The sequence below is a fragment of the Hippopotamus amphibius genome, chromosome 4 (assembly GCF_030028045.1).
Source record: "Hippopotamus amphibius kiboko isolate mHipAmp2 chromosome 4, mHipAmp2.hap2, whole genome shotgun sequence".
Classification (NCBI taxonomy): Eukaryota; Metazoa; Chordata; class Mammalia; order Artiodactyla; family Hippopotamidae; genus Hippopotamus; species Hippopotamus amphibius.
The window spans coordinates 17,478,014-17,495,738 of record NC_080189.1 but is presented as its reverse complement, the minus strand read 5'-3'; positions in this window follow the sequence as shown (position 1 = coordinate 17,495,738).

Below are 17,725 nucleotides of genomic sequence, written 5' to 3'. Positions count from 1 at the left end.
CAAAGGCACAGGATTCCCATTCTCCCACCACCTACAGAAGAATGTCCTGAGACCTGGGTACTCCTGGCCCACAGTGTGAGGCTGGGATCCTGTTGAAGGTCACTCTCCCCTGTGTATCTGCTTTGTTATAGTGTAAGCAGAAGGACAATGTCTTCAGGGACAGAAAGTATTTTTGATGCTGGGTAGTCTGGAATCATGATTCCAGCTGTTTACAAGAGTTGTCTGGGAAACTAGCTTCCTAGCACTGGGTGGCGTTGGGCCCATTATGGGAAGCCAAGCTTGGGGCAACACACCTGAGAGTAGTAGAAGAAACCAATTTGTCTGGGGGAAACTACAATAATATCTAGGGTCACTTTTTTAAAAATTTATTTATTTAGTTTTGTCTGCACTGCACGGCTTGTCAGATCCTAGTTCCCTCACCAGGGATTGAACCCATGCCCCCTGCAGTGGAAGCGTGGAGTCCTAACCACCAGGGAAGTCCTAAGTTCACTTTTAGGCAGTTCTGCTCCTTGCACCACATATTTCTTCTAGAACATAATTTTTCTTCTATTTTTATTCATTCCTTCTGGAATGATTATTTGATTTCGTGGATCCATTTTCTATGTTTCCTAATTGTATTCTCATAATTTCACCTCTCATTCAGAGTTTTCATCTCTAATTTTGAGGCATACCTCTGTACATAGTCTTTAAGACAAATGTCACTCTGCAACTCTTCCTTATTCTATTTTATTGACACTGGAGTTGAGGGTTTTCTTTTTTGTTTCATTTTAATTCTCAAGATCTCAGTTTACTTAGTTACTTCTATTTTATTGTAGCTAGTTCTTGCTTTAGAGACATGCAATCCTTTAGAATCTTTGAGGTTATTAAACATTCTATATTGGATGTTACCTTCTATTTCCTTTATTGCTTTAGCTTCCCCTGAGACTTTATTTATTCCCTCTGTTGTCTCTCTTTCTTACCTTTGTTTTCTCTCAGTTGTTTGAGGTTTTAGTTTGTTCCCAATTATAGCTAACAGCCCAGATGTAGCAACATGTGACATTCAGGTGTCTTTACAGGCAAAGTAAGCTTTTTATCCCACGGTGAATTCTGACCCTGATTGTGAAGGTCACTGGCTGAGAGCAAGGGTGGGGGGAGGATTAAAATGGGGAGAAAGCTTGTTTGTGGCTAGGTTTTCTTTAGAAGGAGAAGGGGACTTATAGGTACAACAGATTTTTTTGTTTGTTTGGGGGTTGTTTTTTGTTTGTTTGTTTTTGCTTTTGTTTTTGTTTTTTTGTCCACTATAGCAGTTCTTCTTGACCAATTCCCTTGCAGAGTCTCCTAGGACAGAACTTCCATTTTACTTGGAGAACTACTTAGTTTTATCTTCTAGGAAAATTCCTTTTTGAGAGACTAGTCCAATTTTTCCACAGTCCTTGAATTAATCTACTTACCAACCACTTGACAGGGTGCTACTCAGAGTAGGGCTGGTCCTATTCTGAGTTCCAGCTGCTTTTGGAATTGGAAAATTTTGAAAGTTCTGCTGTGTAAACTCACTTACTTGGTCGTCCTTTTATTTTTAATCTGTCATGAACTGCAGGTGACTAAGCTTGGTTGTGTTTCATAAACAATCTCTTTTACACTGTCAAGAAAATCCTTGATGTTCTGATAAATTAATCATACCCTTTTGGGTTTTGCAATGGTACAATAGATTTAGTCATACAAAGTTGTTTTTAGAGTTTTGTCACATTTCAATGAGATTTCAGGAAGAAAGATAGGTAGTCATGAATGGTTAGTCAATCATCCTGCATAAGAACCCCTGATGGAAATTTGGAAAATGGAAACCAAACATTTAAAATTTCACTGACTAATAGAACAATTGTTTTCTCTCAGTAAATTGTGTTTATTTTTTCCCCAAAAGATAAATAGTAAGCTAAAATTTACTTAAGAGCAGATGGAATATCTGTGGTAGAAACAAAACCCCAGGCAAGAAGTGATCGGTTCCAGCATTTAGGGGAGGGAATTCAGTCTAGAGAAGTGAAAAACGTTGATTCTCTGGGAATTGAAAGGATAACTTTAGAGACAGTCATTTAACTAGTGAAGACAAGTGCATAATAAAGCTCGTGTAGGTTTTTTTTTTCTTTCATCTTCTCAATTCAATCATTAATTAAGAGCTCAGAGGAGAAAAATGAAAAAGTCATAAATGAAAAAGTTCTGAAATTATCTTTGGGGGGAATTTTTTAAACTAAATAAGAGTAGAATTATGAGAACAGTAAGACATTTATAACGTACAGTGTTGTGCAGTGAGAGAGGGAGAGGAACACTGAATATGAAAATAGCATAGCAGGTGCTAGAAAAGTTGAGGGAGGTAGGAAAATCCATAGTGTAAGATAGGAAACACTAGTAGATGACCATGTAGCATAAGCAAAGTGTCTAATCTGGCAATAAGAGGAGTAATGAACTGATTACAGGGGACTGGGGAAATAAGGTAAGCTGATTACTATTAATTTAAAACAAATTTAATTAGCTAATTAATTTAAATTGATTGATTTAAAATAGACTAAAACAGACAAAAATTTCCTTCATCTTCTCAGCCATTTATAATAGGAAAAAATAAGAATAATTCCCATGCTTTGAGGATATCTCTCTTTTATAATCTTTTTTGGCTGAACTCCTCCTGTATTGTTTCAACTGCCAAGAGCCTATTTAGTGCTGTAAAAAATTCAGCCATGGTCAGAGTGAGGTGTATATCATTCTGACTCCTTACTCTCTAGTGATTTGTGGCTCTATTGTTGCTGCTACTATGGTTAATATGCTTCCATCTCTCAGTGTCTATCACGTTCATCCTCATTACCAGTAGAGAAAATTGCAAAAAGCTGTCTCTCCCTTCCTTTTCCTATATTTCATATTTTAGTTCTCTCCTCCTTTACAGAGATGACAATCCTTATTTTTCAGAAAACTCCAATGACTTCTTAGCACTTGAATGCTCAAATCTGAACCTTAAGGATTTGCCCTATTTTTTATCTCACCATGTTTCCTGTCTACTTCCTCAACCTATACTCCAAACTTATCCAACCTCCCCACTGTTATTTCACATGAAATGCCTGTTCCAGGCAGGCTAGTTTCCTCCTTGCCACCAGCCGTTCCCTGATACCCTTCATCTGCACTTTGGTCATAAAACACTCTGTCCCTCCACATAACCAAATCAAGCCCACCACCCAAAGTGCGTTTTATCTCATCAGTGACAATTCCCTACTCTCTCCTGTGTGGATTCCTTACTTCTCTGAGTTTTGACAACTCTTATATGACTATTATTAATTTTGTTTTCTGAATTATATGTGTGTGACATTAGCTTACTTCTTATTTAACAAAACAATTCTTTGAAATGGCTTTGTTCAATATAGGTCTTGTTACATAGGGGAGGCAGTTCTTGACAGAAGCAAAACTTCACTTCACCCCAGCATTTACTGAATGTACAACTCAAAGAAAACTGAAACTTCTCTAAGGACCAAAATAAGTCAAACAGTATTTTTTCCTCATTCTCAGTTAAAGAAAAGAATAACAAAAATAACTAATTTTTTAAAAAAGTGAAGTACATTAGCAAGCTTCTCCTGTGTGAAAAGCACCCTTAAAAGTCAACTTCTGTGTTTGGGTTATATTACTGGAGGATTCAGTAGGGTGAAATCTTGCTTTTTGTTGATGTTAGAGGAATAATATAATTTCATTTCTTTCAGCCTAAAATTTCTACATATGATTTTGATGTGATGGGTCAGTTGGAACTAGTTAACTCAAAAGAAGAAAAAAATACTATCTTTATTTAAGAAAAAATCACTTATACTGTTTTTTAAAATAGTACAATATTTTATAAGGAAAACTGTACGATATTCAAGGCTGTATGGAGCTCAATTAATCTGTAAGCCATTAAGTAAATGAAATCTCACAGTTTTTCCTTGCTTCTCTGAAGTTTCAGTGCATTATAGCAGTCTGGCAAGGCTCTCAGCCATTACAAAGAATAGAGTTGGAGTGCCTACACACTTATCATTCCCAGGGAACCCAACCTTCTGCCTGACTCTCCTCAGTTGCAGAAAGAAAACTATGGTCACTATCACTATTGAAAGGGGAAGAGGGAAAGAGAGAGAGAGAAAGAACTTTTATCCTTTACTTGTTTATTTCTAGGAAACTTTTTCAGAGAAAGCTGTTGGGTCTGCCTGTTCCCTCCAAAATTTACCATGGAAGTCATTTGCTCTGTATAAAAATAAAGAGTGGCACCCCTAAAAAAGGCCTTCTGTAGAATGTAATAGGATAGTGAAGGTTGAGAGGAGGTAGGTAAGTGACCTAGAGTTACTGCAAAGGCTGCTGGGAATCCCAGGGAATGTATCTCATAGTCTGGACTCCATCATTTCATTAACAATGACATATACTTGATTCTCAACTTCCTTTTTTTTCTTCCCTATCCCCCCCCCCCCCTTTTTTTTAAAGAGAGAATTCTTTGTAAAATGTGAAGAAAGAAAACTCCTTGATCCCACAGACTGGAAAAGTAACTCAAAGAACACACTGAAGAAGATTTGAAGGTACAAATTACATATACTATTTGCTTACCATCTTTCAATATATTGCCTATTTTATTTTTAGTATTTACCAAATTTGCCAGAGAATTGGGAGTGACAAGGGTGAAATGAAGAGAGACAAGAAGGGTTCCGGCCTCCAAAGCAAGAGAGAAAATTGATTGTGGGCATCTGAAACAGCATGATCATAAATAAAGGAGATTATTTTTATAGTGTTTATTTAGGGTATCTAATGCTTTGTGTAGGATAGTTCATAAGATTTATTATTAGTGACGGAAAAAACAGGTTTCCAAATTTAAAGACCACTCAGCATTCGTGAACTTGGAAATTCCAGGCAAACTTGAAACCTCTTGTTGACATCAGAGTTGATTTATCCATGGCAAGAGACTATGTATTTCCTTGGTTTCTTCTTCAGAGGAGTAAAATAGTTGCCTCAAACAAACTTAAATCAATGGTTTCTTTAAGTTTGTATAAGTATACAAATACACACATATTGTAATATATATGTTGTAGAACAACATATATCACAACATATAAGTCGTCATATTCAGGTATATATTTTTGGTAATAAATTATATGGGCTAGTAATAAATTAAGAAGTACAGATAGTATAAACCGTAAACAATAATAAAAATGCATACTTGGTGTTAATACCTTAGTGTATACTTTCTGGATGTCCTCTCCATTTCCCCATCTTCCTCCTCCTCCTCATCCTTCTTCTTCTTCTTCCTCTCTCTTTCTCTCTTTCTCTCTCTCTCTCTTAGAATTAGGTAAATAATAAATCTCTCCTTCAGAATTAGATGACTAACACAAACATAAATGCATTTTTCTTTTTTTTTCAACAAAATAAAATCACTCACTCTATGTATTTCCATAACGTGCTTTTCCAGTCAATAATCTTCACCTTTTCATTTTATCAAAATATTGTATCCTTTGTTGATCAGAGAGGAGATTTTGAGGCACGAGAACAGATGAAGACAGTGAGCAATAATACTTTACATATTTAAAGTGGTGAATGTATTTAAGCTTAAACATGTATTTACAAATGCATTGATGGAAACAAAAAGACAGGTTATTTGAAATCACATGCATTTCAGAAAATGTTGAAAATTAGTTGTCTCTCTACATAGATGATATATAAAGATTTTCTGATTAACTTTTATTTTGACTCTTACAGATGACTCATAAGATAGTTCCTAGAGTTGCACAATATTTATATTTTTAAAAAGAAAGAAAGGGGGAGAAAGTACTATTAGGTATAGAGGGGACTGTGATATTTTTAAAAAATATTTCCTAAGCAAAAAATGTAAAGTTGGATTCTCAGGTGGTATATCAGGAACACACACTGAATATAATCTTAGAAAGCTGTTCTCAGATTTCCATGTGTGCATCCACTATAATTAATGCTAGAGAGGGAGGAAACATCAGTGACTTACCTGCTTTGTACTTCTAAAATGTGTACTTGTTAGTATTCTCAAACTTTTAAAGAAATTCATTTCTTCCCTTTAAACACAAGGACTCATGGAGGAATAATATATATGTTTGTGTATCTATGTATAGATGTATATATATGTACATCCATCCATACATATACATGTGTGTATACATATATGGAGAGAGAATAAAATACACTAGACAGGAGAAAAAAATGTATATATATTCTAATATATTTTCTTTGTTTTCTGAATTTTCCAAATGGCTCTTATTTGATAGCTTCTAAAAGTACATAATATTTGTATTTTTAAAAAGAAAGAAAGGAAAAATAAAAAGGACTGTTAGGTGTAGAGGTGACCATTATTTGGGGGGCGGGAGTGTAAGTAGTAATTTGAGAAGCTGTCACTGGAAGCACCGGTGAGGATAACTCTGGGAAGGAGGAAAAGCCAGCACCAGGGTGTTTATTGGGGTTTCTACTAGGGCTGCTGTGAGAAATGGATGAATTGCTTATGAGGGCCATCAATATAAAAGAAGGGGCAGGGGAGGAAAGAGAAGACTCTGTCCATTGACTCCATCTGCCTTTGGTCCAGGATTACCCCAGAGGCATTAACTCTCTTGAATTCCACACTGCTCCTACTGAGGGCACAGGAGAAAATTCCAGGGCCAGAGGGGGAAGGACTTGCGATTTGTGTGTTTGAGGTGTGGTTGTGATTTCTGAGACGCATAAGGGAGAGGATTGGAGGCATAAAGGGCAAGCAGAGAAAAACTGTGTGTGAAGATAAAATCGCATGCTGGCAGCAGTGAATAAAGGCGAGCAGTGTGAGATTCTGAGGGGGGCATTGTGAGACCATGTGAAGGTCCACTGATCCAACCCCTCTGGCTTTCCTACTTCCAGGCTTCACCTACAGAGTTCCAAGCTTTAGGAATGAGAGGGCTATGGTATGAATGTAAGCCTTTGAAAGTTGGACAGCTACATGTAAAAGAATGAAATTAGAACACTTCCTAACACCATACACAAAAATAAACTCAAAATGGATTAAAGACCTACATGTAAGGCCAGACACTATAAAATTCCTCAAGGAAAACATAGGCAGAACATTCTATGACATACATCAAAGCAAGATCCTTTTTGACCCACCTCCTAGAATCATGGAAATAAAATTAAGAATAAACAAATGGGACCTAATGAAACTTAAAAGCCTTTGCACAGCGAAAGAAACCATAAACAAGACAAGAAGACAACCCTCAGAATGGGAGAAAGTACTTGCCAATGAAGCAACTGACAAAGGATTAATCTCCAAAATATATAAGCAGCTTATGCAGCTTAATACCAAAAAAACAAATGACCCAATCCACAAATGGGCGGAAGACCTAAATAGACATTTCTCCAAAGAAGACATGCAGATGGCCAACAAACACATGAAAAGATGCTCAACATCACTAATCATTAGAAAAATGTAAGTCAAAGCCACAATGAGGTATCACCTCACACCGGTCAGAATAGCCATCATCAAAAAATCTAGAAACAACCAATGCTGGAGAGGGTGTGGAGAAAAGGGAACTCTCTTGCACTGTTGATGGGAATGTAAGCTGGTACAGCCACTATGGAAAACAGTTTGGAGGTTCCTTAAAAAACTAAAAATGGAACTACTGAATGATCCAGTAATCCCACTACTGGGCATATACCCAGAGAAAACATAATCCCAAAAGAAACATGTACCATAATGTTCATTGCAGCATTATTTACAATAGCCAGGACATGGAAGCAACCTAAATGCCCATCAACAGAAGAATGGATAAAGAAGATGTGGCACATATATAAATGGAATATTACTCAGCCATAAAAAGGAGTGAAATTGAACTATATGTAATGAGGTGGATAGCCCTAGAGTCTGTCATACAGAGTAAAGTAAGTCAGAAAGAGAAAAACAAATACCGTATGCTAACTCATATATGGAATCTGAAGAAATGGTACTGATGAACCCAGTGACAGGGTAAGAGTGGAGATGCAGATATAGAGAATGGACTTGAGGACATGGGGCTGGGGTGGGGGTGGGGGGCGAAGGGGAAACTGGGATGAAGTGAGAGAGTAGCATAGACATAGATACACTACCAATTGTAAAATAGATAGCTAGTGGGAAGTTGCTGTATAACAAAGGGAGAGCAACTTGATGATGGGTGATGCTTTAGAGGGTCAGGGAGGGAGTTGCGGGAGGGAGGGGATATGGGGATATATGTATAAATATAGCTGATTCACTTGGTGTACCTCAAAAACTGGTACAAGAGTGTAAAGCAATTATATTCCAATAAAGAGCTTAAAAATAATAATAATAAACGCAGATAAACACACACACACACACACAAATAAAAAATAAAATAAAAAAGAACCCAAGCAGCTCTGTCGAGGACTCTTACCCTAAGAGCTAGACATTCGAAGTGATATTGCACTACTGGCTGAAAAAAAAGAGGTTAGTAGCAGAAATACAGAGGCCAGTGACCCAGGTGATATCCAGAGTATCGCCAGCAGGCCTGCGTGTAGTAGATTCTCAACACATATTTGTTGACTGTCAGCCAGCCCAGTTTTCTCCAATAGTACTGGTAAAGCATTTCTAGAGTGCTAAGCCCATGTGCAAAACACTTTCATGTTAATCCTTATAATACCCTGTAAGATAATTACTATTACCTCTTTTTATCAATGAATAGACTAAGGCACAGAGAGTAAACTGCTTGGAATCACACAGCTGGCAAAGGAAAAGGCCAAGATTTAAACCTAGGTGGTCACCTTCAGAGACCAAGAAAGGGAAATTCTTCTATTTTATAGGTTGCTATACTCTCTTTTCATCATATGCATTTGATCCCATGCTGCTCCTTCTGTTTACACTGTTCTACCACTGTTCACTGGACTTGAACCATGTTATTCTATTTTTTTATTTCATCTCAAATATAACTTCCTCAGAAAGATATCCCTTCACCATCTGGTCTAGTATGTTGCCCTCTGCCCTGTGTACGTATCCACAGCACCTTTCCATTCATAACACTTACTGAGGTTTGTAACTTGCTCCTTCACGACTTTTAATATGTGCTTCCCCAAACCCCAAACCCAGATTGTAAGCTCCGTGGAGGGAAGAACCATGTTTATTTTGCTTACCACTGAAAATGCAAACTTAGCACGCGTGAAATGTACAAAGAATATTTGTTACCTAAGTCGGTTAATACAGGTGGCCAGTCTGTCCATGGTTTACAGAGGATCTGCAAGAAGAGGTGTTGCCTTGATCTAATGAGCTTATAAGTTACATGAAGTAATAGTGATAATGGTCATAAGGACAGTACAATATCATTTAGCAATTCCTTATGTCAAGAACTGGTATAAATGCTTTGCTTGTATTAATACATTTTAAAGAAGGAAATAAAAGGCATGCATATTATTACTATGCAAGAAAAATACTTTTAAGATTTTTTTCTGTTTATTTTAAATGGGAGATTTACTGAATACCATCACTGAAGGCAAAAAGAGGAAAAAGACAAGACAACCTTTCTGTCCTTAAGGAATGTATAGCCTGGTTAGGGATCAGAATATGGCCAACAAGTGAGGAATGCTTCATAGGCTGCAAAGTGCAGGGTGGTATTTACTGCAATTGGTGCAAAAGGAAAATCTCAGAGAAGCATCAACCCTCAGGTGGCATGCGTGGCAGTGGTCAGACAGGCAGAGGGTGTTAAGAATGGGAGAGTCAAAATTAGAGGAAGTCAGAGGTTCTTTAGGTTTAAGCCTAGAGGCAAAGAGTTTAAGCTTGATACAAACTGTGTTTTTACTCCAGCTTCCTTAGTATTCCATGCAGCCCCTTTAAATTTAGCACTTGGTAATGACTTTTGTTTGAGTGGAAGAACCAGTGTTTGTATGTAGAGACTTCTAACTGGGAAAGTGCTGGCCAGTTTTTGAAAGTCTGTAATTTTCTTTTACATCTTCCTCTAACCTATCACATTGAATCTGATATTATCTGTCTTGCCTTTTAAAAATCCACTGGTTTCTACTTCTCAGTTCAGCAAATTTGATAGTCCTTTATTCACTCAACAATATGCTGACTTCCCTCCACGTATAAGTTGTCTTCCCACCTTTTTGATTTTTATACATGTTATACTCCCAGTCTAAAATGCCTCAAGCCATTTTTTCCCCAAATTACTCTGTACCCCTTAAAAAGGGTTTGAAATTAAACTCTTCTAGGTTTGCCCAAATTAATCTCACATAACAAATGACTTCACACAAACAACCATAAAAGCTCTAAGTTACATATTCAATCATAAGGAATTATCATTATTTTATTTTTGTTATATGTTCTCCATCTAGGCATCACTACTTGTTCAATAGACAGATAATGAGATCTACTATGTGGCAGCACTCTGAGCTTGAAATGTGAAAATAAATATAATAAATATTCACTGCCTTCAAGAAGCCCAACTTGGGATTTAGATATGTAATTTTGATATAAATTTTCACTTGCTCAATGTGGTAGATAAAATATGATCACACGTTTATTGCAATTCTTCCAATCAAAAGGTGGAGTCTATTCCCTTATTCCTTGAATTCTGGCTCTCATTAAGACTTCCTTTGACCAATAGAATGAGGTTATGTGAGTTTCTGCAGCCTCAGCCTCAAGAAGATGTATGGATTCCATCTCTGAGCCCTTGGAATGCTTCCAGAATAATTATAAGAAGTTCACCTAGCCCATGAATGATGAAAGACCTTTGAGAGAGAGAGAGGGAGAAAGAGAGAGAGAGAGACCCAGTTGACAGGCAGCACCAAAGCCCAGACATAGAAGTGAGGTCATCTTGGATCTTGCAGCCTCAAGGAAGATGCTGGCTGGCTGCAGCCATGTGAGAGCCCAGAAAAAAACAGAAGAACTGCTCCAAACAGAATCACAGCGGCTTGTTACACTTCAGTAGATAAATGGTATGCTTGGCATTTCCTTTTAACTCTTCTTTATTCAGTAGAAAGAAGAACCAAATATTATCAACAGTCCCTTTAAAAAGTTGCAAAGAGGTTTACATTATTTTAGTGTGAACCAGAATATTAAATTATTTTCTTTTGATATTAATACTATTTGCAACATTTCTGAATCCTAGTATTACTCCATGTAATGCTGGAAATATTTTGCCAAAACAAACATAAACAAAAACAAAAAGAAAGAAGGAAGGAAGGAAGGAAAGCAAGAAAGCAAGAAAGCAAAAAAGAAAGAAAGAAAGAAAGAAAGAAAGAAAGAAAGAAAGAAAGAAAGAAAGAAAGAAAGAAAGAAAGAAAGAAGGAAGGAAGGAAGGAAGGAAGGAAGGAAGGAAGGAAGGAAAGAAAGAAAGAAAAAGAAAGAAAGAAAGAAAGAAAAAGAAAGAAAGAAAGAAAGAAAGAAAGAAAGAGAAAAAGAAAAAGAAAAAGAAAAAAAAGAAAAAGGAAGGAAGGAAGAAAAAGAGAAAAGGGTGAAAGGAGAAATGTGGGTGACAAAATTGTTTTCAGCAGATTTTCGTAGTGCTCAGGACACATTATTCACCATCTTACCTTTTGTCTGTCCCTCATGTTCAAGGATTTGACTTATTTGTGCCAGGAATTGAACTGAGCCAGGGAAACCCAATTAAATCCTACCACTGCAGAAAAGCACAAAATAATTCATCATTTTGGGTTGTTTTCAAATAGAATGAAAATTAGTTTGGAGGTGGGATGAAGGGAGAAGGAAACATCAATAAAGCAAAAAATGACCAGAATCACAGGAACCATTAACATTGATTTCATTCCAGGACACTGGGTCAGCCAGAAAGCTTGGCATGATAGTTGCAGAAGGCACATTTGGTGCATTGGAAGATAACAGCAAACAGAGAGGAGCTGGAAGGGAATCAAAGCAGATCATGCCAAAGGGGCAGCCCAGACTATGTTCAGAAAGCATGGTAGTTTCTCCAATTCTATTTTCATTTCAAGCTCCAAGACCTGTTTCTCAGTTAGAATTAAGGTTGAAAAATAGAAAATAGAAAGGCCCCGCCCTCATTAGTTCCTCTCCCACACCCGTTTCCATAGTCTAACTTCTACTAGAATGTAAAATGCACTTGTATCCACCTTCTTGCTTTTAGAGGGGACTCTGTAAGGAGTAGCGGGTATTTTTGAGATGACAGTAGGGGTTGAAGGGGTTTTTCTACAATGGTTATACTCACCTTAGTACTTAGTTTACTTGACTGGAGTCAAAATCTGATTTGAGTGATACAATATCAAAATATCTTACTTCACCAAGTGTGAAATTTCCCACCTCTTGAATAAAATCAATATTTATTTTGTAATAAAGTGTGCCAAAATACATGTTACTTTTTTCATTAAATTAAATTAAGTTGGATTTAAAGCCCCATCTGAAAACAGTATAAATTACTGAAGGGGTTGCCTCTTCAATCACCAATTATACCAAGGTCTTGGTATCCTGTTTTGAACAAAATATTCCAGAAGGTTTTTTTTTTTTTTAGTAAGATGAATCTTTTTTTTTTTTTTTTTTTAATTTGTTGGCTGCATTGGGTCTTTGTTGCTGCGCGCGGGCTTTCTGTAGTTGCAGAGAGTGGGGGCTACTCTTCAATGCAGTGTGCGGGCTTCTTATTGCCGTGGCTTCTCTTGTTGTGGAGCACGGGCTCTAGGCTCGTGGGCTTCAGTAGTTGTGGCACATGGGCTCAGTAGTTGTGGTTCATGGGCTCTAGAGCACGACTCAGTAGTTGTGGCACGTGGGCTTATTTGCCCCGCGGCATGTGGGATCTTCCCAGACCAGGGCTTGAACCCGTGTCCCCTACATTGGCAGGCGGATTCTTAACTACTGTGCTACCAGGGAAGCCCCTCCAGAAGGTTCTTGTAGACTTAGGTCCATATGGGTTGCCACTGAGCAACATATTTTCCATGATTGCATGGGCATTACTCTCTGGCAACTCTCTATTTGGTTTGGACATACTTAGGACATAAAAGTTGTCCAGGCTTAGGGTCCTGTCTTTCCATAAGCTCCCAGAAGTCACCACCACTGAGACCACCTTCTTGGGAAATGGCGTGAAATAGGGCCCACCCCAAGCTGTAATTTCATTTATTTTCCCCCTTTTCCTTCCCTCAAAGTTTTTCTTCTTTCTCTTTCCCCTTCCAGGAATCTAGCACGTTGCAAAATTTGGGGCTTTTACGAAAACCACTGGAAATGTTTTTAAATGTAAATTCTACTTAAATATAAATCCTATTCAACGAAGCACACAAAATGAAGAGTGTGATGACCTGGCCACCTGCTTATAGGCAGCAGGAGTGAGGGCTGCATAGAAAGAACACATATTCATTAACATCACAATGATTTCTTCTTTTCTCTGCTGTTTCCCTGACCATTAGCATTTTTAGAACCTTCTCATTAACTGTGTTATAAACTCTAAATAGTGCTGACAGATTCTTTCCCTGGCTTTAGCCTGTTGAGAAAATCATGTCAATATAGTTACGATAATAACAACAAGGAGGTGGTCATCTTCATACATGACTTCAGGACTGCAAGTCCTCAAGATGATGTATATGTGAAAGCATATATGTTTGAATTTTTCTGGAGGTAGGGCCATAGCTTTCAAATTTTCTGACAGAACTATTTTACCCCAAGAAGTTTCACATTGGAGCAGCAAACTGTACCTAGTTGAAATTAGTGTAACTGTTAACGTACATGAAAACATCTACCTAGAGCAGCATTTTTTTTTGTTTTTTATAAAGTGGAGTTTTTCTTTGCCTCTTTTCATCTCTCATATCAGGACTGAATCATCTCTCTGTAACTGGTTCTTTCTGCTTCCTTTCACTTTTTTTCCCCATTTCTCCTTAAATTCTCCTTGACAACTGTCTTATGTTCTGTAATTATAGGGTCTCATTTTCAACTGGTTGATAAATGAGTATAGAGGCTAAGAGGTTTAAGAAAATGGACCTTAGGTGTGAATCCTGCCTCACAACCTACTTGCTGTGAATTCTTAAAGGATTTTCTTAATTCCTCTGTGCCTTATTTTCCTCATCTACATAATGAGATAATGCTAGTGTCTGCCTCATAGGGTGATTATAATAATACATTTAATTAATATGTATAAAGCCCTAGGACTTGGAACCAGATAACCACCACATTCATGTCAGTTATTATCTATATTCTAGGAATATTGGTATTTTAATAATTCACTCATGAACACATAATTATTTGTAAAACTCCCACATTATTAACTAGGAAGTGGAGTTAATGTTTAGGATCTAGATTCTTGTTCAGTGCCCTCATATTGCATCACTTTTTTTTTTTTACTTTTTTAAATAAATAAACTTATTTATTTATTTATTTATTGGCTGAGTTGTGTCTTCATTGCTGCACACGGGCTTTCTCTAGTTGTGGTGAGTGGAGGCTACTCTTCATTGCGGTGCACAGGCTCAATAGTTCATCATTTATTTTTACACTTTTTCTACCATGTAATTGTGAGCTCATTTAGGACAGAATCAATAGTATCTTGATGAGTTACATAGTGGAATTAAGCAGAGGATACAGTAATGAGGTGGGTGGGCCACAACATCACATTGAAGAAATATGCAGCCCAGCTCTGGTAGCTGATATTCATTCTTCAGGTTTTAAATTCAATGTCATTTCTTTGGAAAGGCTTGCTCTGATCCCCATGTTTGGTTAGTTGCTCCATTGGAAAGCTTCTAGATCATGAACATAATTATTTCTTTAATATCTGTTTTCCCCATAGAACATAAACTCCAAAAGAGCAGGGACTCTCTCTGCCATGTTCAGTCCAGCCCATCAGAGCAACTGTTATATTTCACCTGCTCCATCACTACTTGTTAATGGATAGATGATACAGAAGTGTTGAATGAGTGGCTACTTGGGCTCTGTTACACAAAACTCATAAGGCTGCTGGGAGAATTAATTTGAGATACGTTTTTATATAGGGTCTATCATGTAGCTGGAACAGAGAACTTTTTTTTTTCTTTAAGAACTTTTATTGAGATACAATTGACATACAATAAACTGCATATATTTAAAGTGTAAAATTTGATACTTTTTTCTTATTAGTAATGTATATATGGCAATTCCAATCTCCCAATTCATTCGCCCCGCAACTCCCCTCCCCCCGCCACCCCACTTTCCCCACTTGGTGTCCATATGTTTGTTCTCTACATCTGTGTCTGGAACAGAGAACTCTTAATCTATGATCACTTTTTATGAATCACCATTTGTTTAGGGAACCCATTTTCTTTGGATTGAGGTGTCAAAATTCCTCTCTTCCCATTCCCATGTGTTCTCATTTCCAGACCTAGAAAATTTGTATCTGCTTTCTGAAATAAAAGAAAGGAGCCTGATCAATTTCTGTCTCAAGACCTCCCTACATTTGGGAGAGAAACAGCTCCCCCGTTAGCCACCTAGCCCTCAACCAAATGAGGAGGATCAATTCACATTTGAAAAGTGACTTTCATTGAAGTCTAATTAATCCATTTTCTTCCAGGGTGGGTCATTTCAGGATTTTCATAAAAGTGTCAAAGAGAACAGGAAAGAGAATTATAAAGATGTCAGCCTTTGGTAACAATGGAGAATGGAGTTGCTCCTTTGAAGATTACTTCAATAATCCTGCTAAATAATTACACAAAAAGAGCAGTGTTTACTTTAAACAAAACTTTATCTTACATTTATTCATTTCATTTCCTCTCTCCACTGAGGGGAATGAATAAATATGAATACAAGGCAGAATTAGAAGGGTAGACTTTCAAAATTTTTCATCAATTTCTCATTTCTGTGTTACCCAGAATGCCTTTGTCTTTTCCTCCTATTATTTTTATGGCAATTGTGTGTGCACACCATGTTATCTTGAATTAACTTTGTGATTGCAGGTGCTTTCCTCCTCTGTGTGATAGTTTCACAAGGTCTAGGAGATTGGCATCTAAGATATCAGTGGTCCTCATTATAAAACTCATCTTTGCCTCTCCCCTCCACAGGACATCAGATAGAGCTATTTCAGAATAACATTTATGAATAAGCATTCACTGAATACTATAGGGGAAATCTAAATTTATCCCTCCTTTTTTGGACTCCAATATCGTTAATTTATATTTCACATTTATAAGTGCTTATGATTGTCTATAAATGGTCAGAAAATAAAAAGGGCTATAGGTGCTCTGGTAGCTGGATATTCAGAGGTGAAACAGGTTATGAATGGGAAAACTTCAAGAGGCTACAAACCACATTCACATTAAAAGGGTTCCTTCAAAACATTTGGAGTAAATGTCCTCTGTCCTGGTGATTTCTTTTAATTTGATTTATCCAGTAGATGAAGAACATTCTGCAAATTTAGGACAATTGGGTTGCTATCTCTGACCTCTCAAGTTCAGAAGACATTTTTATGACAGAATATATTCTGTGTTATTATCTTTGGTGCTCACAGAGGTATAGATTTCATTTGGCTTCTCTCATTTTAATCTTGTTTTCATCTCTGTGAATGCCTTTTTAAAATATGCTTTTTTTATATTAACATACAATAAAATTAATGTATGTGTATACAGTTCTGTGACTTTTAACAAGTTTAAATTTGCATAGCTACCACCATAATCAGGATACAGAACAGTCCCATCACCCTAAAAGACCTTCTTTTGCTATCCTTTTGTAGTCACACTCTCTTCCACCCTTAAACCTGGCAACTTGCTGATCTGATCTGTAGTTTTGTCCTTACAAGAATGTTATGTAAATAGAATGTAACTTTCTGAGAATGGGTTCTTTCCATCAGCAACATGCCATTGAGATCCTTCAAAGATGTTGCATATATCAATAGCTCCTTGCTTTTTTCACTGTTGACTAGTATTCCATTGTATAAATGTACTACAATTTGTTCATCCATTCACCCACAGAAGGCCATTTTGGCTGCTATAAACTTCTGTGGAAAGTTGTGTGAACATAAGTTTTCATTTCTCTAGTATAAACACCTAAAATTGAGATTGTTAGGTCACGTGATAAATGGGAGTTTAACTTGATAAGAAACTGTCAAACTGTTTTCCAGCATGGCTGGCCCATTGCTCATTCCTGCCAACAATATTCCAGTTGCTCCTCTTCCTCCTCAGCACCTGGCATTGTCAGGATATTTTATTTTAGACATTCTAATAAGTAGACAAAATTATCTCACAGCAGTTTTTTTAAAATTTATTTTTATTTATTTATTTATTTTTTATTTTTTGGGGGGTACACGAAGTTCAGTCATCTGTTTTTATACACATACCCCCGTATTCCCTCCCTCCCTCGACTCCCCCCCCACCATCCCTCGAGTCCCCCCCACCCTCCCCGTCCCAGTCCTCTAAGGCATCTTCCATCCTCGAGTTGAACTCCCTTTGTTATACAACAACCTCCCACTGGCTATCTATTTTACAGTTGGTAGTATATATATGTCCGTGCTACTCTCTCGCTTCGTCTCAGCTTCCCCTTCACCCCCCGCCCCCTCCCAAACCTCAAGTTCTCCAGTCCATTCTCTGTATCTGCATCCTTGTTCTTGTCACAGAGTTCATCAGTACCATTTTTAGATTCTGTAAATATGAGTTAGCATACAATATTTGTCTTTCTCTTTCTGACTTACTTCACTCTATGACAGACTCTAGGTCTATCCACCTCATTACATATAGCTCCATCTCACCCCTTTTTATAGCTGAGTAATATTCCATTGTATATATGTGCCACATCTTCTTTATCCATTCATTTGTTGATGGGCATTTAGGTTGCTTCCAT